A 24,446-nucleotide genomic window follows, 5' to 3' on the forward strand; every position below is an offset into this window, starting at 1 on the left:
AAATATTCTTTACATCGACTAGTATTTTCTCTCTGAAAAATATACTTGAGAAAAATAAAATAATTTTGAAGACAAATATCCAAATCGTATGTTTTCTACAAACATTATTTACAACAACATTGTTTCAGTAATGATCTCTAGAACATCAAACTAATTATGTAAATCAATAAAGCTAAATGTTATCTTCAAAATATTATTTACAACAACAATTGTGTTTTTTTGTGAATGAGGACAATTATTATTTTTCTAATAAATTGTTCAGAAAAACCATCCAATTTATTATGTACTGCATTTACATACCCCAAGTTAAATTACCCAATGTTCTCTTGTACTTTTTCTTCAAAATGTTCTTTGCACCAAAATATTCTCAAAGAAAAAACATAAATCAAAATATCCTCCTTCAGGCCATGTAGCGGTGACTGATATGCGCTCTTCTTTCACGCGGCGTCTGATTTGAACGCTACAGTTGCACCGAGGGGGGGGGAGGCTCCACCTTCACCGGTCAGCAAGGAGGCGAATGCGGCTCCGCCTTCATGCGACGGAGAAGCAGCTCCGAACCGTTATCGTGGAGGGAGCATCGGAGTATCAGCTCCATCTGCGCTTCTTATTCCTTCGACGCTACCACGGCCTCCAAGAGGAGGCGTGGCTGCTGTTGCTTCGACTATTTTCTCTCCCAAACTTATACTTGAGAAAAAAATAAAACAAGTTTCAAGACAAATATTGTTGGGGAACGCAGTAATTTCAAAAAAGTTCCTACGACCATGCAAGATCTATCTAGGTGATGCATAGCAACGAGAGGGGAGAGTGTGTCCATGTACCTTCGTAGACCAAAAGCGAAAGCGTTTCAATAACACGGTTGATGTAGTCGAACGTCTTCGCGATCCAACCGATCCAAGTATCGAACGTACGGCACCTCCGCGTTCAGCACATGTTCAGCTCGATGACGTCCCTCGTACTCTTGATCCAGTTAAGGCCGAGGGAGAGTTTCGTCTGATTTGAATGCCACAGTTGCACCGGGGGGGGGGGAGGAGGAGGCTCCACCTTCACCGGTTGGCAAGGAGGCGAATAAGGCTCCGCCTTCACGCGACGGAGAAGCAGCTCCGAACCATTATCGTGGAGGAGGGAGCATCAAAGTATCAGCTCCATCTGCGCTTCTTATTCATTCGGCGCTACCACGGCCTCCAAGAGGAGGCGTGGCTGCTGTTGCTTCGACTATTTTCTCTCCCAAACTTATACTTGAGAAAAAATAAAATAAGTTTCAAGACAAATATTGTTGGGGAACGCAGTAATTTCAAAAAAAATTCTACGACCACGCAATATCTATCTAGGTGATGCATAACAACGAGAGGGGAGAGTGTGTCCACGTACCTTCGTAGACCGAAAGCGGAAGCGTTTCAATAACACGGTTGATGTAGTCGAACGTCTTCGCGATCCAACCGATCCAAGTACCGAATGTACGGCACCTCCGCGTTTAGCACACGTTCAGCTCGATGACATCCTTCGTACTCTTGATCCAGTTGAGACCAAGGGAGAGTTTCGTCAGCACGACAGCGTGGCAATGGTGATGATGAAGTTACCGGCGCAGGGCTTCGCCTAAGCACTACGACGATATCACCGAGGTGTGTAATTGTGGAGGGGGGCACCTGTAAAGCATCTTTATAATCACCCAGTTACGTTGTGACCCAGTTACGTTGTGACGTTTGATAGCACACAAGGTGTTCCTCCGATATTCGGGAGTTGCATAATCTCATAGTCTGAGAAACATGTACAAGTCATGAAGAAAGCAGTAGCATTGAAACTGTAACGATCATAATGCTAAGCTAACGAATGGGTCTTGTCCATCACATTATTCTCCTAATAATGTGATCCTACTCATCAAATGACAACACATGTCTATGTTTAGGAAACATAATCATCTTTGATAAACGAGCTAGTCAATTAGAGGCATACTAGGGACACTTTGTTTTGTCTATGTATTCACACATGTACTAAGTTTCCAGTTAATATAATTGTAGCATGAATAATAAACATTTATCATGAAATAGGGAAATAAATAATAACTTTATTATTGCCTCTAGGGCATATTTCTTCAGTCTCCCACTTGCACTAGAGTCAATAATCTAGTTCATATTGTCATGTGATTTAACACCAATAATTCACATCTTTATGTGATTAGTTCACATCGCCATGTGACTAACACCCAAAGCGTTTACTAGAGTCAATAATCTAGTTCACATCGCAATGTGATTAACACTCAAAGAGTACTAAGGTGTGATCATTTTTTGCTTGTGAGAGAAGTTTAGTCAACGAGTCTGCCACATTCAGATCCATATGTATTTTGCAAATTTCTATGTCTATAATGCTCTGCACGGAGCTACTCTAGCTAATTGCTCCCACTTTCAATTTTTATCCAGATCGAGACTTAGAGTCATCCATATCTGTGTTAAAGCTTGCATTGACGTAACTCTTTACGACGAACTCTTTATCACCTCCATAACCGAGAAATATTTCCTTAGTCCTCACTAAGGATAATTTTGACCGTTGTCCAGTGATGTACTCTTAGATCGCTATTGTACCCCCTTGCCAAAACTCATGGCAAGGTACTAGGGCTGGACTAACGAGTAGCTCGGCTCGTTAAGCTCGTACTCGTTAAGCTCGTGCTCGTTAAGGCTCGGCTCGTTAAGCTCGTTAAGATTAACGAGCAGAAAACCTTGCTCGGCTCGGCTCGTTTGAAACTCGTTAAGCTCGTGAGCGCTCGCGAGTGCTCGTTAATAGATTATAATGTGTTATGATATACATGATGAATGTTTTTCAAGATGAAATATGGTGACTACAAAAAGAAATAAAGTAGTTTGTTGCCTCATATGTCGATTAGATTAAATAGATGGGCTGAGATGCTACAAAAAGTTTGTCACGTAATATGAAAATATGTGTTGCGTTGTTACTAACGAGCTTAACGAGCTACTCGTGAAACTCGTTAGCTCGCTCGTTAAGCTCGTTAAGCTTAACGAGCTAAAATCAATGATTGGCTCTATTCATTAAGAAGCGAGCTACAAGCTTAACGAGCCGAACTATCGAGCGCTCATTAAGCTCGCGAGCTACGAGCTTTTGGTCCAGCCCTACAAGGTACACAATAGGTCTGGTACACAGCACAACATACTTTATAAAACCTATGATTGTGGCATAGGGAAGGACTTTCATTCTCTTTCTATTTTTTGCCATGGTTGGGCTTTGAGTCTTACTCAACTTTACACCTTGTAATACAGACAATAACTTCTTCTTTGACTGATCCATTTTGAACTCTTTCAAAAACTTGTCAAGGTATTTACACATTGAAAAATCTTACCAAGTGTCTTGATCTATCTCTATAGATCTTGATGCCCAATATTTAAGCAGCTTCACTGAGGTCTTTCATCGAAAAACTCTTATTCAAGTATCCCTTTATGCTATCCAGAAATTCTATATCATTTCCAATCAACAATATGTCATCCACATATAATATTAGAAATGCTACAGATTTCCCACCCACTTTCTTATAAATACATGCTTCTCCAAAAATCTGTATAAAATCATATGCTTTGATCACACTATCAAAGCATTTATTCCAACTCCGAGAGGCTTGTACCTGTCCATAAATGGATTGCTGGAGCTTCCACACTTTGTTAGCACCCTTTGAATCGACAAACCTTCTGGTTGCATCATATACAACTCTTCTTTCAGAAATCCATTCCGGAATGCAGTTTTAACATTCATCTGCCAAATTTCATAATCATAAAATGCGACAATTGCTAACATGATTCAGATAGACTTAAGCGTTGCTACGGGTGAGAAAGTCTCATCGTAGTCAACTGAGTAAATTGCACAGAAGTACCACAATTGGGGCATTGGAAGCAGATTGATATCAAAATTGGTAATATTTACGTGTCAGTACCAACTTTGGGCGAGGCGTTGCAAAAGAGGCTAAAACTGCTGTTTATATGTATTGACAGAGAAACTGACTGGTTGGGCCTGCCCGTCGGGTGCGGACGTGGCAAGATTTTGCAAAAAACTCCCTTGCTTTGTGCATAATCACATAAATGCCCAATTATTTTGGGAAAATTTCCACCACAGATTCGGACTTGTTTACAAATTTGCGTCGGTTTGAACAAGTAAATAAGACGTACAAAAATTGAATCCCGCGCAGGATTCGAACCGTCGACCTGCGGTACAGCAGCGCAACGGGCTAGCCAGCCCGCCACGACAGGACTCGCGATCTAGAAGAGGCGAGAATTATTTTATACTAGCCTCAAGACGTTGGGCCGGCGGTTGGCCCAGCGAGGCTGCGCGCTGGGTTACTGTTTTTTTAATCATGATATTAATACATATATATTTTGCGATTACATATTAGTATTATTAAGTGTCAAGCACCAGACTAGAACACAAGCACGGCCCATATATTTTTTTATTCATGATATTAATACATATATATTTTATTTTTTAAATGCACTGTTAATTAAAAAGTTGACAACATGTATTAAAAATAAATTTGTAATCATAATAAATCTTCGAAATGCATTAAAACTGTTCAAATTTTATTAAAAAAATCGATGCGTTTCTTGAAATGCAAGAATGATTTACACAATAAGTTTTCATCATATCTTAAGAAAATATTTCAACATATATTACAAAAATATTCAATTTGCATTGAAAATATGTTCAACGTTCATATTATTAGAAAAGTGTTCATTGTTTGTAAGAAAAGTTCATCGTGTATTAAAAATGTTCACTATAAATTAAGAAATTGTGTAATCATAATATTCTTGAAACTCATCGTGTATTAAGAAAATGTTCACCATAAATTACGAAAATTTCACCGCGCATTATGCAAAATGTCATCATATCTTAAGAAAAAAATTCAACATATATTACAAAAATATTAAATTGGCATTGAAAACATGTTCAGTGTATATTACCAAAAGTTCATTACATGAAATAAAAGTTCACCGTTCATCATATACTAAAACCCATCATAAAAAATGTTTAGTAAACATGTTAAAAATCCAGGAGAAAAACCAACCTAGTGAATGTAAAAATAAGAAAGAAAACCTAAAAATAAACCAAAACCGGAAAAAAATAAAGCATAATAAGTAAGGGAAATGAAACGTAAAGAAATCTGGGCAACGAATGAGCCCCAACACGCACGCCAGGTAAGTGCGAAAGGAAAAAAACAATGCAGGCCTCGGTGGGCCGGCCCAGGGTGCCCGTGTCTAGTATAAAAAATGTCCAGCCTGCAACTTGTCGCGAGTGCTGTCGTGGCGGGGTGGCTTGCGCGCTGCCCTGCTGTACCGCAGGTCGCCGGTTCAAAGCCTGCGTGGATTCAATTTTTGTTCGTTTTATTTACTTGTTCAAACTGACGCAAATTTGCAAACCAGTCCGAATCCGTGGTGGAAATTACGAACGAAAAAAAGCCTCTCGTAGGAGCCTTTCCCCCGAAATAATTGGCCATTTACGTGATTACACACAAAGCAAGGGAGTATTCTGAAAAAAAACTTGCCACGTCTGCATCCAACAGGCGGGCCCAACCAGTCAGATTCCCTGTCAATACGTATAAACAGCAGTTTTAGCCTTTTTTGCAACGCCTCGCCCCAAAGTTGGTACTGACACGTAAAAATTACCAATCTTGGTACCAATCTGCTTCCAATGCCTCAATTGTGGTACTTCTGTGTAATTTACTCTAGTCAACTCCTTGAACTTGTCGAAAGCCTTTCGCAACAAGTTGAACTTTGTAGATAGTAACACTACTATTAGCATCCGTCTTTCTCTTAAAGATCCATTTATTCTTAATGGCTTGCCGTTGATTGGGCAAGTCCACCAAAGTCTACACCTTGTCCTCATACATGGATCCCATCTCAGATTTCATGGCCTCAAGCCATTTCGCGGAATCTGGGCTCATCATCGCTTCCTCATAGTTCGTAGGTTCATCATGGTTTAGTAACATGACTTTTAGAATAGGATTACCGTACAACTCTGGTGCGGATCGTACTCTAGTTGACCTACGAGGTTCGGTAGTAACTTGATCTGAAGTTTCATGATCATCATCATTAGCTTCCTCACTAATTGGTGTAGGAATCACTGAAACTGATTTCTGTGATGAACTACTTTCCAATTAGGGAGAAGGTACAATTACCTCATCAAGTTCTACTTTCCTCCCACTCACTTCTTTCGAGAGAAACTCTTTCTCTAGAAAGGATCCATTTTTAGCAACAAAGATCTTGTGATGCGGAGCATCCTTCGGTCATCCCCATGGACCTTTCGTCGTCTCACCAAGCACCAAGAAGACCCATGACTAGAGCACGAGCTCGAGCTCTCGAGACCGAGGTGACTTCTCTCCTTAATGATATATCATATGATCCTCTCGAGACATGGATACTACCTCAATCCGGAATGTTGTGCATGATTAGGTACCAAGAGGACCCTCCCGAGGATGCACATGAAGATGAACAAGACCCCAAGTCCAAGGAAGAAAGGAACCAAGGGAAGAAGGCAAAAGAAGCCTCCAGGCACCGGACATCCGGCCAAGGCCCCGGACATCCGGCCCCTGGAGATCCACACGGCCAGCCCCTGCAGAAGAAGACTACAGCGACCGGACATCCGGCCTCCAGCCCGGACATCCGGCCTCCTACCGGAAATCCGGCCTCCCACCCGGATATCCTGCCCAGGCTTCCCGAATACATTGAAGACGGCCCCAATAGCCCGTACATCCAGCCTAAGCACCGGACATCCGACCCCTCCAGAAGCATCGGACATCCGGCACCTCCAGCCCGGACATCCGGTCCCTCGTGAACCACCGAACATCCGGCCCGATGCCCGGACATCCGGCGCCCCTGCCTATGCGCAGCTCCTTTGGGCAGTGACCCATGTATCCCTTCGCCCCTCTAACTATATATACTTCCTCCTCCCGTACGTTTTAGGGTTAGCGTTGATTTAGCTCAAATCAGAGATAGAGCCTCGCTCATCCATCGGATCTCCTCTTCGTGAGAGACCGCGGCCTCCTCGGAGAAGATCCACTTGGATACAAGACCCCTCTAAGGGAAGATCCCCTCGCGGATTCAAGACCTCCTCACGGAGAAGATCGGTTACCTTTGTATCCTTACCTTTGTTGATTGTGGATCATATGTTACTCTTTGTGTTCGGTGATCTAGCACTCGTGTGATTGATTCCTTGTTGGTTTAGTGATTTCTCCCTCGTTTTCCCCGTGTTCCCCTTTGTGCTTCCGTGTGTTCTTCGTGATTCCCCGTAGGTTCCACTCCAAACGTGAAAGATCGTCCACATAGGGTTCCGCCCTACATCATCTTGGTATCATGAGCCACGTTGATCACGTTTTTGGAGCCCCTACCCCGTGTTTTCTAGCTTGATTTTGTTGTTTTCGTCCTAAATCCGAAAATTCCCCACCAAAAATAGCCCCAAATTTTTTTTGTGATTTGTTGGTGAGTTGAGATTTTGTTGGATTTGGTCCATGGATTTGTGTTGCTGCGTGTGGATCTAGCTTTCCCCACCCTCCCCACCCTTTTCCATCCACCAATTCGTCCAAATTTTGCCCCGGAGTTGCGAATTTTCCCGTGGAGTTCATCGTGTTCATCCCCGATCCAGGAGCCCGGGCATCCGCCGAGTTCACCGGACATCCGGCGCACCGGACATCCGATAGTTGGCCCGGACATCCAGCCCCTGGCAGCAGAACTCCACCCCCGTGCCACCATCCACCATATCCTCATCCAATTTTGCTCGAAACCCACGCCTATTTTTGCATATCCATACCTCCTTCCACAAACAACACCACCGATCACCACTACCTCCTATGTCAATTTTGAAACGTTTTGGTCTTTGAGAGTTTGAGTTGTGGTTCCCGTGTCCTATTGTGTTTCGGCTATCTAGGTACGGTTCGACTTCAACATCACCACCACTCATCTCCATCGACTATTCATCATCGCCAAGGACGGTAACTTCGACGACATCTTTGTCATACTTTGCAATTGCATTGATAGCCATCATAGCCCATCTTTTGCGTTGCTTTCCCATCGAGACTAGCCATTGAGTATTGCTGGTAACATGACTTGTGCACATTAGTGGTCATACTCCATAGCATACATACCATACAATAGTGGTGCATATCTCGAGATCAACTTGTGTGTCACAAAGTTGTCATAGCATACACAATTGCTATCTTGGTTCGTGAAGTTTGCATAAGAAAAGAGCTCAAAAGTGAAAGAGCCACCCAAGCTTTTAAGCAAAGAGCTTATAAGCAAGAACCATAGCATCATACAACATTAAGATTGTCATATCCGATCATCTTGGATCATAGCACCGAGACACCAAACATATAGAATACTTGGGATAGAGATAGTTGCATTTTTTCCTAGTAGGTTGTGCACAAGTTTGCGTATCCGCCTATTGTGCAATCATGCTAGCGTCTCTCTAGTATTGTGCAACAAGAGCATTTTTGTGGTTTCCACATTTTGGCTCACTTTTGGATTGCACAATCCCACTTATCTATTTGTGTGTGTGTTTCCGTGTACCCATACTTGCTTGGTCTACTTGTTGCATTTGCAAAATTGTGAACCTTCTCCAACATTATTGAAGCTCACTTACTATTGCATCAAATTTTGTGCCACCATCCTAACCAAGTTCCACCATAAGCTTTTACGTGTGTAGGTGTGAGAACCGACAAGAATTGGTACCAACAGCGCTATTTCATTGTCCGCATTTGAGTGAACTTGATTCATCTTCAACTTCGGTCAAGGTACATTTGGTACATGTTCTTTTCCTTCTACCACTTACATTTTGCTTGGAATGATGGATAGGCCAAGTTCTTCTACCAATCCACCACTCATCGATAACGACGACGACATGTCATCATTCGTCACCAAGAACCACCTATTTGGAGCTCAAAAGGCATTGAACCAAGAGCAACAAGCAATGAGGGACTACTTCGACAACAAATTCGACGCTCAAAAGCAAGAAAATGATGCAATAATGGATGAGATCCGCGACTTCATGAGGAACTGGCGTCCTTCCACTTCTTCATCCTCAAGATGGAGCCGCTCAAGTCGACACTCCGACGACACCTTCTCCGACTCAAGTACACCGTCATCAAACACTCTTCGACGAGCAGCGCGTCAAGACCGGCATGCATCTCGGAACCCGCTACATGACAAGCATTCACAAGAGCAAGTCGATGAGCAAATCCCTCGTCCTCAATCAAACCAAGTCGCTTTTGCTCAAGCTCAAGAACGACAATGACTACGGCGCCAAGAGAAAGAACGAGCGCGCCTACACCAAGAGGAACAAGACGCCGAGGCTCAACGTCTTCAACAACAACAACGAGAAGCACAAGCTCTTGAGGCGCAACATGCCCTTCAAGATTCGAGCCGAGCCATTGCCAACCGCAATCGCGAGCGGCGCAATCAAGAGGAAGCCCTTCGAGAAGAAATCCAAGAGAGGAACTACCAACCGCGTGTGCAACGTCAAGCTCCACAAGGTCCTCCACAAGCTCGTCAAGCTCCACCTCAACCTCAAGTTCAACAAGAGCAAGTTGATCATGGACTTCCTCCGCGCCAAGAGAAACATGAGGATGACTATCCTCCACGTCAAGGACGTCATCATCACCATCGCCAACAACACAATGAAGAGCAACGCTATGGCAAGCTCAAGTTTACAATGCCCAAGTTCAGTGGAAGCAATGATCCCGAAGAATACCTCTCATGGGCATTGAAGGTCGACAAAATTTTCCGCTTGCACAACTATGAGGAAGAGAAGAAGATCGCTATGGCATCACTTGAGTTCCAAGACTATGTGCTCATATGGTGGGAACAAGTCCTTGAGCGCCGTGAAGCAAGAGGTGAACCACCTATAAACACTTGGGCTCAAATGAAGGAAGTCATGCGAGCATGTTTTGTGCCAACCTACTACAACCGCGATCTCTTCAAGAAGCTACAACTCCTCAACCAAGGAACAAAGAGTGTTGAAGAATACTACAAGGAAATGGAGATTGCCATGATTTGAGCCAATGTCACGGAAGATGATGAGCAAACAATGGAATTCTTGAATGGACTCAATCATCCCATCAAGAAGATCGCCGACTTCCAACCCTACTCCAACCTCATCGATCTCGTGCGTCAAGCTACAAAGGCGGAACGTCAAGTGCAAGATGACCTCAAGTATGCCAAGTACTCATCCAAGATCTACGGCTTCTCCAACATCCAAGCTTCAACGACTCCTCCAACATCTACATCAACCAAGCCTTCTCCAAGCAATGACGACAAGTCAAGTTACAAGAAAACTTCGGCAAGTTCAAGTCGTCTTCTTCCTACTACAAGCACCTTCAAGCTGTGTGCTTCATCCTCTACTCCGACCGATGAGACTGTCAAAACAAGCTCTTTCAAGTGTTTCACTTGCGGCGGCCGAGGCCACAAGTCCTTTCAATGCATAAACAAGCGCACCATGATCCTCAACGACGACGGCACATATGACTCCATGAGTGAAGAGGAGATGGAAGCCCTTGAGCAAGTGGCCATGCACCGGCTCATGGACGAGGATGAAGATGATCAAGTCTTTTGTGATGAGGATTCGAGCCCCGCTCTCGTTGTCTCCAAAGTCTTGACACTTCAACATCAACAAGAAGAAGACCAACGATGCCACATCTTCCACACTAAGGCCGACATCAATGGAAGGTCCGTGAAGGTCATCATCGATGGAGGTAGTTTTCACAACTTGGCAAGTGAAGAACTATGCTCCAAGCTTCAATTGGTCTAGAGGAAGCACCTGCAACCCTACAAGGTTCAATGGCTAAGTGACTCCGGCACTATACGAGTCGAGCATACGGTCCAAGTCTCCTTCAAAATTGGTGCATATGAAGACACTTTGGAGTGTGATGTGGTCCCAATGACCGTTTGCCACCTCCTTCTTGGTCGACCATGGCAATTCGACCGTGGTGTCATCCACAATGGGCGCACCAATCACTATAGCTTCAAAATGAAAGGGAAGGAATATGTGCTACGACCTATGTCTCCTAGTCAAGTGATAGCCGACAAGCAAGCCACCCATCATGGCGAGAAAAGTGAGAAAGTGATCCACCCAAACGTGAGTGAGAGCCACAAGCCAAATTTGAGCGCCTCTTCGCCTAGAGAGAAAAAACTCATCCTATTTGCCACCAAAAGTGAGATGAGAGAAGTGTGTGAGAACCCATCGAGTGTGATGCACTTAGTCCTCGTGTGCAAAGATGGAAAGCCAACAACTAACACCTCTCATGAGCTACCATTAGTGTTTCAATCTCTTTTGCAGGAATTCCAAGATGTTTTCCCCGATGAGCTACCTCCGGGTCTACCTCCTCTACGAGGCATTGAACATCGAATCGACCTCATCCCCGGAGCGCCTCTCCCAAACAAAGCTCCATACCGAGTCAATCCCGAAGAAACCAAGGAGATTAAACGGCAAGTATAACAACTCATCGACAACGGTCATGTACGTGAAAGCCTAAGCCCTTGTGCCGTTCCCGTTATACTTGTGCCTAAACCCGATGGAAGTTTCCGCTTGTGTTCCGATTGTAGACCTATAAACGCTATTACCGTTCGCTATAGGCATCCCATTCCTCGCTTAGATGATATGCTTGATGAGCTTAGTGGAGCCAACTTTTTCTCAAAAATTGATCTTAAAAGTGGCTATGATCAAATACGCACACAAGAGGGTGATGAATGGAAAACTACTTTCAAAACAAAATTTGGCTTATATGAGTGGTTAGTCATGCCTATGGGTTTATCGGAAGCTCCCGGTACTTTCGTGCGTATTATGCATCATGTGCTTAGACCTTACATTGGAATCTTCGTTGTGGTTTACTTTGATGATATTGTTGTGTTTAGCAAAACCATGAAAGAGCATATTAATCATGTTAAATCTGTTTTGCAAACCCTTCGCAAGGAACGCCTTTATGCAAACTTGAAAAAATGCACGTTTGGTGTTGACAAAGTGGTTTTCTTGGGTTTTGTTGTCTCCTCCAAGGGCGTCCATGTTGATGAAACCAAGATTGAGACAATTAAAACTTGGCCCCAACCCACCAATTTGCAACAAGTGCGTAGTTTTCTTGGTCTCACAAGTTTTTACCGTCGCTTTGTCAAAAACTTCAGCACAATTGCCGCTCCTTTGCATGCCTTGAGTAAGAAGAATGCTCCTTTTGTTTGGGGATCTTTGCAATCCACCGCTTTTGATGAGCTCAAGTCTTTGCTTACTCATGCTCCGATTCTTGCTTTGCCCAACTTTGAGAAAACTTTTGAGATTCATTGTGATGCAAGTGGTACCGGAATTGGCGGAGTTTTGATGCAAGAAAAACGAGCCATTGCTTATTTTAGTGAAAAACTCTCTGGTGCTCAACTTAACTATCCCATCTATGACAAAGAATTATATGCTTTAGTGCGTGTGCTACATGTTTGGGAACATTATCTTAGACCTCATGAGTTTGTCATACACACCGACCATGAAACGCTTAAGTACTTAAAAGGTCAAACTAAGTTGAACAAGCGTCATGCCAAATGGAGTGAATTTATCGAATCTTCGCCTTATGTGATCAAGTACATTAAGGGTAAGGAAAATGTTGTTGCAGATGCACTTTCACGCATATGCACACTTGTCACTCAACTTGAGTTGAATGTTATTGGTTTTGAGCATATAAAAGACTTGTATGAGCATGATCCTTATTTTGCTACTCCTTATGATAAGTGTTTGACACACACGTCTTGGGAACAATATTATATCAAGAATGCATATCTTATGAGAGCTAACAAACTATGCATTCCCGAGTCTTCTCTTCATTTGCTCCTTTTGCAAGAGGCTCATGGAGGCGGACTCATGGGACACTTTGGACGCAACAAGACTTTCGCTACGCTCTCCAAGAACTATAATTGGCCCAAGATGTACCGCGACGTCTCACGCTTCACCAACCGTTGCTCAACATGTCGCAAAGCTAAGTCTAAAGCTCAATCCCATGGTCTTTACATGCCTCTTCCAATTCCTTATCAACCTTGGGAAGACATTAGCATGGATTTTATACTTGGTTTGCCTAGAACTCAAAATGGAAAGGATTCCGTGTTTGTTGTCATGGATAGATTTTCTAAGATGGCACATTTCATTCCTTGCAACAAGATAGACGATGCTTCACACGTTGCAAATCTCTTTTGTAGGGAAATCTTGCGTCTCCATGGAGTCCCAAAGACAATCGTCTCCGACTGCGACGTCAAGTTCTTGAGTTACTTTTGGAAGACCCTATGGGCCAAGCTCAGAATCAAGCTATTGTTCTCTTCGGCATACCATCCTCAAACCGACGGCCAAACAAAGGTGACGAACCGTACACTCTCCACTCTACTTCGCGTGTTGATCAAGAAGAACATCAAGGAGTGGGAGGAATGTCTACCCATCACCGAGTACGCCTACAACCGTGCAAGAGATTCGATGATCGGCAAGTCCCCCTTCGAGGTCGTCTACGGCTTCAACCCGTTGTCCCCATTGGACATTCTACCTCTTCCTCTACAATAGCGCACCAACCTTGACGCAAGTGCCCGTGCAAGATACATCAAGAAGATGCATGAAGATACAAGGCACACCATCGAGCGCCAAGTACAACGACTAGCGACCAAGCTCAACGTCAACAAGCATCCCATGATATTCAACATTGGAGACCTCGTGTGGCTACACCTTCGCAAGGACTGCTTCCCCAACGAATGCAAGTCCAAGCTTCTCCCTCGAGCCGACGGACCCTTCAAGGTGCTAGCACGCTACAACAACAATGCTTACAAGATCGATCTCCCACGCGACAAATACAACGTGAGCGACATCTTCAACGTCTCCGATCTCTCCCCGTACCATGGTGATGAGGATTTCGATCCAAGGTCAGATCTTTCACAAGGGAGGGGGGGAAATGATGCAGAGCATCCTTCGGTCATCCCCATGGACCTTCCGTTGTCTCACCAAGCACCACGAGGACCCATGACTAGAGCACGAGCTCGACCTCTCGAGACCGAGGTGACTTCTCTCCTTAATGATATATCATATGATCCTCTCGAGACATGGCTACTACCTCAATCCGGAATGTTGTGCATGATTAGGTACCAAGAGGACCCTCCCGAGGATGCACGTGAAGATGAACAAGACCCCAAGTCCAAGGAAGAAAGGAACCAAGGGAAGGCAAAAGAAGCCTCCAGGCACCAGACATCCGGCCAAGGCCCCGGACATCCGGCCCCTGGAGATCCACATGGGCAGCCCCTGCAGAACAAGACTACAGCAACCGGACATCCAGCCTCCAGCCCGGACATCTGGCCTCCTACCGGAAATCCGGCCTCCCGCCCGGATATCCGGCCCAGGATTCCCGAATACACTGAAGACGACCCCAACAGCCCGGACATCCGGCCTAAGCACCGGACATCCGGCCCCTCCAGAAGCACCGGACATCCGGCGTCTCCAGCCCGGACATCCGGTCCCTCGTGAACCACCGGACATCCGGCCCGACGCCCGGACATCCGGCGCCCCTGCCTGCGCGCAGCTCCTTTGGGCAGTGACCCATGTATCCCTTCGCCCCTCTGACTATATATACTCCCTCCTCCCGTACGTTTTAGGGTTAGCGTTGATTTAGCTCAAATCAGAGATAGAGCCTCGCTCATCCATCGGATCTCCTCTTTGTGACAGACCACGGCCTCCTTAGAGAAGATCCACTTGGATACAAGACCCCTCTAAGGGAAGATCCCCTCGCGGATTCAAGACCTCCTCACGGAGAAGATCGGTTACCTTTGTATCCTTACCTTTGTTGATTGTGGATCATATGTTACTCTTTGTGTTTGGTGATCTAGCACTCGTGTGATTGATTCCTTGTTGGTTTAGTGATTTCTCCCTTGTTTTCCCCGTGTTCCCCTTTGTGCTTCCGTGTGTTCTTCGTGATTCCTCGTAGGATCCACTCCAAACGTGAAAGATCGTCCACCTAGGGTTCCGCCCTACATCATCTTGCCTTCGGATCTGTGATAGAAGGTGTACACAACAGTTTCCTTTGGGTATCCTATGAAGACACATGTTTCCGATTTGGGTTCGAACTTATGAGGTTGAAGTTTTTTCACATAAGCATCGCAGCCCCAAATTTTAAGAAATGACAACTTTGGTTTCTTGCCAAACCACAGTTCATAAGGCGTCGTCTCAACGGATTTGGATGGTGCCCTATTTAAAGTGAATGCAGCTGTCTCTAATGCATAACCCCAAAATGATAGTGGTAAATCAGTAAGAGAGATCATAGATCGCACCATATTCAATAAAGTGCGGTTACGACGTTCAGACGCACCATTACGCTCTGGTGTTCCAGGTGGCGTGAGTTGTGAAACTATTCCACATTGTTTAAATGAAGGCCAAACTCGTAACTCAAATATTCTCCTCCACGATCAGATCGTAGAAACTTTTATTTTCTTATTACGATGATTCTCCACTTCACTCTAAAATTCTTTGAACTTTTCAAATGTTTCAGACTAGTGTTTCATTAAGTAGATATTCCCATATCTGCTCAAATCATCTGTGAAGGTCAGAAAATAACGATGTTGGGGAACGTAGTAATTTCAAAAAAATTCCTACGCACACGCAAGATCATGGTGATGCATAGCAACGAGAGGGGAGAGTGTATCTTCATACTCTTGAAGATCGCTAAGCGGAAGCGTTTATCAACGCGGTTGATGTAGTCGTACACCTTCACGATCCGCCCCGATCAAGTACCGAACGTACGGCACCTCCGCGTTCAGCACACGTTCAGCTCGATGACGTCCTCGCCTTTTCAATCCAGCAAGACGGGCGAAGTAGTAGATGAGTTCCGGCAGCACGACGGCGTGGTGATGGTGTTGGTGAAGAACAATTTCCGTAGGGCTTCGCCTAAGCACACCGGAAACTATGAAGGAGGATAAACTAGAGGGGACGGGGTTGACGGCACACGGCTGGGTGTTTCTTGATCTGTCTTTGGTGCTAGCCCCGCCCCTCTATTTATATGTTGAGCCTTGGGGTCGAAACTTGGAGTAAAAGCCTCCACAAAGTCGGTTTCACCCGAAAGGCAAGAGTCCTTCTCGGACTCCAGGGCCAGACGCCAGGGACCCTGGCGTATAGCCCCTGGACTCTGCAAAACTTCCTTTTGCGCTTTCAAAAAAACCTTGTGGGCTTTCCCCTTTGGCCCAAATAACGTGTTCTCGTACCCAAACATTTCGGGAAACATCCGGAACCCCTTCCGGTGAATTCCGGAACCCTTCCGGAGACCAAACAACATTATCCCATATATTAAACTTCATATCCGGACCATTCCGGAGTTCCTTGTCATGTCCGTGATCTCATCCGAGACTCCGAACAATATTTGGTCACCAACATACATAACTCATATAATACTATATCGTCAACGAACGTTAAGCGTGTGGACCCTACGGGTTCGAGAACTATGTAGACATGACCGAGACATTTCTTTGGTCAATAACCAATAGCGGAACCTGGATGCCCATATTGGCTCCTACATATTCTATGAAGATCTTTATCGGTCGAACCGCATAACAACATACGTTTGTTCCCTTTGTCATTGGTATGTTACTTTCCCAAGATTCGATCGTCGGTATCTCAATACCTAGTTCAATATTGTTACCGGTAAGTCTCTTTACTCGTTATGTAATGCATCATCCCGCAACTAACTCATTAGCTACATTTGCTTGCAAGGCTTATAGTGACGTGCATTACCGAGAGGGCCCAGAGATACCTCTCCGAGAATCAGAGTGACAAATCCTAATCTCGAAATACGCCAACTCAACATGTACCTTTCGAGACACCTTTAGAGCTCCTTCATAATCACCCAGTTACATTGTGACGTTTGGTAGCACACAAAGTGTTCCTCCGGTAAACGGGAGTTGCATAATCTCATAGTCATAGGAACATGTATAAGTCATGAAGAAAGCAATAGCAACATACTAAACAATCAAGTGCTAAGCTAACGGAATGGGTCAAGTCAATCACATCATTCTCCTAATGATGTGATCCTGTTAATCAAATGACAACACATGTCAATGGCTAGGAAACTTAACCATCTTTGATTCAACGAGCTAGTCAAGTAGAGGCATACTAGTGACACTATGTTTGTCCATGTATTCACACATGTATTATGTTTCCGGTTAATACAATTATAGCATGAATAATAAACATTTATCATGAAATAAGGAAATAAATAATAACTTTATTATTGCCTCTAGGGCATATTTCCTTCAGTCTCCCACTTGCACTAGAGTTAATAATCTAGTTCACATCGCCATGTGATTTAACACCAATATTCACATCTGTATGTGCTTAATACCCATAGTTCACATCGTCATGTGTTCAACACCCAAAGGGTTTACTAGAGTCAATAATCTAGTTCACATCGCTATGTGATTAACACCCAGAGAGTATTAAGGTATGATCATGTTTTGCACGTGAGAGAAGTTTAGTCAACGGGTCTGTCACATTCAGAGCCGTATGTATTTTGCAAAATATTCTATGTCTACAATGCTCTGCACTGAGCTACTGTAGCTAATTGCTCCCACTTTCAATATGTATCCAGATTGAGACTTAGAGTCATCTGGATCGGTGTAAAAGCTTGCACCGATGTAACTCTTTACGATGGGCTCTTTTATCACCTCCATAATCGAGAAATATTTCCTTAGTCCTCACTAAGGATATTCTTGACCGCTGTCCAATGATCCACTCCTAGATCAAAATTGTACTCCCTTGCCAAACTCAGAGCAAGGTATACAATAGGTCTGGTACACATCATAGCATACTTTATAGAACCTATGACTGAGTCATAGGGAATGACTTTTCATTCTCTTTCTATTTTCTGCCATGGTCGGGTTTTGAGTCTTACTCAAGTTCACACCTTGCAACACAGGAAATAACTCCTTCTTTGACTGTTCCATTTTGAACTACTTCAAAATATTATCAAGGTATGTGCTCATTGAAAAATCTTATCAAGTGTCTTGATCTATCTCTATAGATCTTGATGCTCAATGTGTAAGCAGCTTCACCGAGGTCTTTCTTTGAAAAACTCTTATTCAAGTATCCTTTTATGCTATCCAGAATATCTATATCGTTTCCAACCAACAATATGTCATCTACATATAGTATTAGAAATGCTACAGAGCTCCCACCCACTTTATTGTAAATACAGGCTTCTCCAAAAGTCTGTATAAAAATCATATGCTTTGATCAACTCATCAAAGCGTATATTCCAACTCCGAGATGCTTGCTCCAGTCCATTGATGGATCGCCAGAGCTTGCACATTTTGTTAGCACCCTTTGGATCAAAAAAACCTTCTGGTATCATCAATACAACATCTTTAATACATCCATTAAGGAATCCAGTTTTGTCATCCATTTGCCAAATTTCATAAATTGTGCAATTGCTAACATGATTCGGACAGACTTAAGCATCGATATGAGTGAGAAAATCTCATCATATTCAACATCTTGAACTTTGTCAAAAACCTTTTTCGACAAGTCTAGCTTTGTAGATAGTAACACTACTATCAGCGTCCGTCTTCCTCTTGAAGATCCATTTATACAATATGGCTTGCCGATCATTAGGCAACTCCACCAAAGTCCACACTTTGTTCTCATACATGGATCCCATCTCAGATTTCATGGCCTCAAGCCATTTCGCGGAATCTGGGCTCATCATTGCTTCCTCATAGTTCGTAGGTTCATCATGGTCTAGTAACATGACTTCCAGAATAGGATTACCGTACCACTCTGGTGCGGACTGTACTTTGGAAGACCTACGAGGTTCTGTAGTAACTTAATCGGAAGTTTCATGATCATCATCATTAGCTTCCTCACTAATTGGTGTAGGAATCACTGGAACTGATTTCTGTGATGAACTACTTTCCAATTCAGGAGAAGGTACTATTACCTCATCAAGTTCTACTTTTTTCCCACTCACTTCTTTCGAGAGAAACTCCTTCTCTAGAAAGGATCCATTAGCAACAAATATTTTGCCTTCGGATATGTGATTAGAAGGTGTACCCAACAGTCTCCTTTGGGTATCCTATGAAGACACATTTCTCCGATTTGCGTTCGAGCTTATCAGGTTGAAACTTTTTCACATAAGCATCGCAACTCCAAACTTTAAGAAACGACAACTTAGGTTTATTGCTTAAACCATAGTTCATACGGTGTCGTATCAACGGATTTAGATGGTGCCCTTTTTAACGTGAATGCAGCTGTCTCTAATGCATAACCCCAAAACGATAGTGGTAAATCGGTAAGAGACATCATAGATCGCACTATATCTAATAAAGTGCGGTTATGACGTTCGGACACACCATTATGCTGTGGTGTTCAAGGTGGCATGAGTTTGTGAAACTATTCCACATTGTTTTAATTGAAGACCAAACTCGTAACTCAAATATTTGTCTCCGTGATCAAATCGTAGAAACTTTAATTTTTTGTTACGATGATTCTCCACTTCACTCTGGAATTCTTTGAACTTTTCAAATGTTTCAGACATGTGCTTCATTAAGTAGATATACTCATATCTGCTCAAATCATCTGTGAAGGTCAGAAAATAACGATACCCGCCACGAGCATCAACACTCATTGGACCACATACATCAGTATGTATTATTTCAAACAAGTTAGTAGCTCGTTCCATTGTTCCGGAGAATAGAGTTTTAGTCATCTTGCCCAAAAGGCACGGTTCGCAAGCATCAAATGATTCATAACCAAATGATTCCAAAAATCCATCTTTATGAAGTTTCTTCATTCGCTTTACACCGATATGACCCAAATGACAGTGCCACAAATAAGTTGCACTATCATTATCAACTTTGCATCTTTTGGCATCAATATTATGAATATGTGTATCACTACGATCGAGATCCAACAAACTATTTCATTGGGTGTATGACCATCGAAGGCTTTATTCATGTAAACAGAACAACAATTATTCTCTGTTTTAGATGAATAACCGTATTGCAATAAACATGATCAACTCATATTCATGCTCAACGCAAATGCCAAATAACATTTATTTAGGTTTAACACTAATCCGAAAGTATAGGGAGTGTGCGATGATGATCATATCAACCTTGGAACCACTTCCAACATACATAGTCACTTCACCCTCAACTAGTCTCTGTTTATTCTGTAACTCCTGTTTTGAGTTACTAATTTTTAGCAATCGAACAAGTATCAAATACCCAGGGGCTACTATAAAAACTAGTAAGGTACACATTAATAACATGTATATTCAATATACCCTTGTTTACTTTGCCATCCTTCTTATCCACCAAATATTCAGGGCATTTCTGCTTCCAGTGACCATTTCCTTTGCAGTAGAAGCACTCAGTTTCAAGCTTTGGTCCAGCTTTGGGCTTCTTCATGGGAGTGACAACTTGCTTGCCATTCTACTTGAAGTTCCCTTTCTTTCCCTTTGCACTTTTCTTGAAACTAGTGGTCTTGTCAATCATCAACACTTGATGCTCTTTCTTGATTTCTACCTTCATCGATTTCAGCATCATGAAGAGCTCGGGAATCGTTTTCTTCATCCCTTGCATACTATAGTTCATCACGAATTTCTACTAACTTGGTGATGGTGACTAGAGAACTTTGTCAATCACTATTTTATCTGGAAGATTAACTCTCACTTGATTCAAGCGATTGTAGTACCCAGACAATCTGAGCACATGCTCACTAGTTGAGCAATTCTCCTCCATCTTTTTAGCTATAGAATTTGTTGGAGACTTCATATCTCACAACTCAGGTATTTGCTTGAAATATTAACTTCAACTCTTGGAACATCTCATATGGTCCATGACGTTCAAAACATCTTTGAAGTTCTGATTCTAAGCCGTTAAGCATGGTGCACTAAACTATCAAGTAGTCATCATATTAAGCTAGCCAAACGTTCATAACATCTGCATCTGGTCCTCCAATAGGTCTGCCACCTAGTGGTGCATCAATGACATAATTCTTCTGTGCAGCAACGAGGATAATCCTCAGATCACGGATCCAATCCACATCATTGCTACTAACATCTTTCAACATAGTTTTTCTCTAGGAACATATCAAAATAAAAACATAGGGAAGCAACAACACAAGCTATTGATCTCCAACATTATTTGCAAAATACTATTAGGACTAAGTTCATGATAAATTAAAGTTCAATTAATCATATTACTTAAGAACTCCCACTTAGATAGATATCCCTCTAATCATCTAAGTGATCACGTGATCGAAATCAACTAAACCATGTCCGATCATCACATGAGATGGAGTAGTTTTTAATGGTGAACATCACTATGTTGATCATATCTACTATATGATTCATGCTCGACCTTTCGGTCTCAGTGTTCCGAGGCCATATCTGTATATGCTAGGCTCGTCAAGTTTAACCTGAGTATTCCGCGTGTGCAACTGTTTTGCACTCGTTGTATTTGAACGTAGAGCCTATCACACCCGATCATCACATGGTGTCTACTACGTCTTGAGCTTGCATTGGTTTTCCTTGAAGAGGAAAGGGTGATGCAGCAATAGTAGCGTAAGTATTTCCCTTAGTTTTCGAGAACCAAGGTATCAATCCAGTAGGAGGCTCCTCAAAAGTCCCACACACCTACACAAACAAACCAAGAATGCGCAACCAACGCAATAAAGGGGTTGTCAATCCCTTCACGGCCACTTGCGAAAGTGAGATCTGATAGAGAAAGTATGATAAGATAAATATATTTTTGGTATTTTATAATATAGATGCAAAAAGTAAAGATGCAAATAAAAGTAGATTGGAAGCAAATATGATAAGAGATAGACCCGGGGGCCATAGGTTTCACTAGAGGCTTCTCTCGAGATAGCATAAGTATTACGGCGGGTGAACAAATTACTGTCGAGCAATTGATAGAAAAGCGAATATTATGAGATTATCTAGGCATGATCATGTATATAGGCATCACGTTTGTAACAAGTAGACCGACTCCTGCCTGCATCTACTAGTATTACTGCACACATCGACCGACTCCTGCCTGCATCTAGAGTATTAAGTTCATAAGAACAGAGTAACACCTTAAGCAAGATGACATGATGTAGAGGGATAAACTCATGCAATATGATATAAACCCCATCTTTTTATCCTCGATAGCAACAATACAATACCTGCCTTGCAACCCTTTCTGTCACTGGGTAAGGACACCGCAAGATTGAACCCAAAGCTAAGCACTTCTCCCATGGCAAGAAAGATCAATCTAGTAGGCCAAACCAAACTGATAATTCGAAGAGACTTGCAAAGATAACTCAATCATACATAAAAGAATTCAGAGGAGATTCAAATATTTCTCATAGATAAACTTGATCATAAACCCACAATTCATTGGATCTCGACAAACACACCGCAAAAAGAGATTACATCGAATAAATCTCCACAAGAGAGGGGGAGAACATTGTATTGAGATCCAAAAAGAGAGAAGAAGCCATCTAGCTAATAACTATGGACCCGAAGGTCTGTAGTAAACTACTCACAACTCATCGAAAGGGCTATGGTGTTGATGTAGAAGCCCTCCATGGTGGATTCCCCCTCCGGCAGAACGCTGGCGATGGCTCCAAGATGGGATCTCGCGGATACAGAAGGTTACGGCAGTGGAAATTGTGTTTCGGGTGCTCCCTGGATGTTTTTGGGGTATGTAGGCTTATATAGGAGGAAGAAGTACGTCGGTGGCCGCCCGAGGGGCCCACGAGACAGGGGGCACGCCCTCCTATCTCGTGGAGGCCTCGGCTGCTTCTTAACTTGCACTCCAAGTCCTATGGATCACGTTCGTTCCAAAAATCACGCTCCCGAAGGTTTCATTCCGTTTGGACTCTATTTGATATTCCTTTTCTTCGAAACACTGAAATAGGCAAAAAAATAGTAATACGGGCTGGGCCTCCGGTTAGTAGGCTAGTCCAAAAAATGATATAATGTGTAAAATAAAGCCCATAAACATCCAAAAGGGGTAATATAATAGGATGGAACAATAAAAAATTATAGATACGTTGAAGACGTATCAGTGTCTCAGCACGAAGAACTTTCGCAACGGTGCATACTCAGGGAGAACACTTATACCTTGAAATTTAGTGAGAGATCATCTTATAATGCTACCATCAAACAAAGCAAAATAAGATGCATAAAGGATAAACATCACATGCAATCAATATAAGTGATATGATATGGCCATCATCATCTTGTGCTTGTGATCTCCATCTCCGAAGCACCGTCATGATCACCATCGTCACCGGTGCGACACCTTGATCTCCATCGTAGCATCATTGTCGTTTCGCCACCTATTGCTTCTATGACTATCGCTACCGCTTAGTGATAATGTAAAGAAATTACAGGGCGATTGCATTGCATATAATAAAGCGACAACCATATGGCTCCTGCCAGTTGCCGATAACTCAGTTACAAAACATGATCATCTCATACAATAAAATATAGCATCACGTCTTGACCATATCACATCACAACATGCCCTGCAAAAACAAGTTAGACGTCCTCTACTTTGTTGTTGCAAGTTTTACGTGGCTGCTACGGGCTGAGCAAGAACCGTTCTTACCTACGCATCAAAACCACAACAATAGTTCGTCAAGTTAGTGTTGTTTTAACCTTCTCAAGGACCGGGCATAGCCACACTTGGTTCAACTAAAGTGGAGAAACTGACACCCGCCAGCCACCTATGTGCAAAGCACATCGGTAGAACCAGTCTCACATAAGCGTACGCGTAATGTCAGTCTGGTCCGCTTCATCCAACAATACCGCCAAACCAAAGTATGACATGCTGGTAAGCAGTATGACTTCTATCACCCACAACTCACTTGTGTTCTACTCGTGCATATAACATCTACGCATAAAACCTGGCTCGGATGCCACTGTTGGGGAACGTAGGAATTTCAAAAAAATTCCTACGCACACGCAAGATCATGGTGATGCATAGCAACGAGAGGGGAGAGTGTATCTTCATACTCTTGAAGATCGCTAAGCGGAAGCGTTTATCAACGCGGTTGATGTTGTCGTACACCTTCACGATCCGCCCTCATCAAGTACCGAATGTACGGCACCTCCGCGTTCGGCACACGTTCAGCTCGATGACGTCCTCGCCTTCTCGATCCAGCAAGACGGGCGAAGTAGTAGATGAGTTCCAGCAGCACGATGGCGTGGTGACGGTGTTGGTGAAGAACAATTTCCGCAGGGCTTCGCCTAAGCACTACGGAAACTATGACGGAGGATAAACTAGAGGGGACGGGGTTGCCGGCACATGGCTTGGTGTTTATTGATCTGTCTTTGGTGCTAGCCATGCCCCTCTATCTATATATTGAGCCTTGGGGTCGAAACTTGGAGTAAAAGCCTCCACAAAGTCGGTTTCACCCGAAAGGCAAGA

Source organism: Triticum aestivum, chromosome 3B (genome assembly GCF_018294505.1).
Source record: "Triticum aestivum cultivar Chinese Spring chromosome 3B, IWGSC CS RefSeq v2.1, whole genome shotgun sequence".
NCBI lineage: Eukaryota > Viridiplantae > Streptophyta > Magnoliopsida > Poales > Poaceae > Triticum > Triticum aestivum.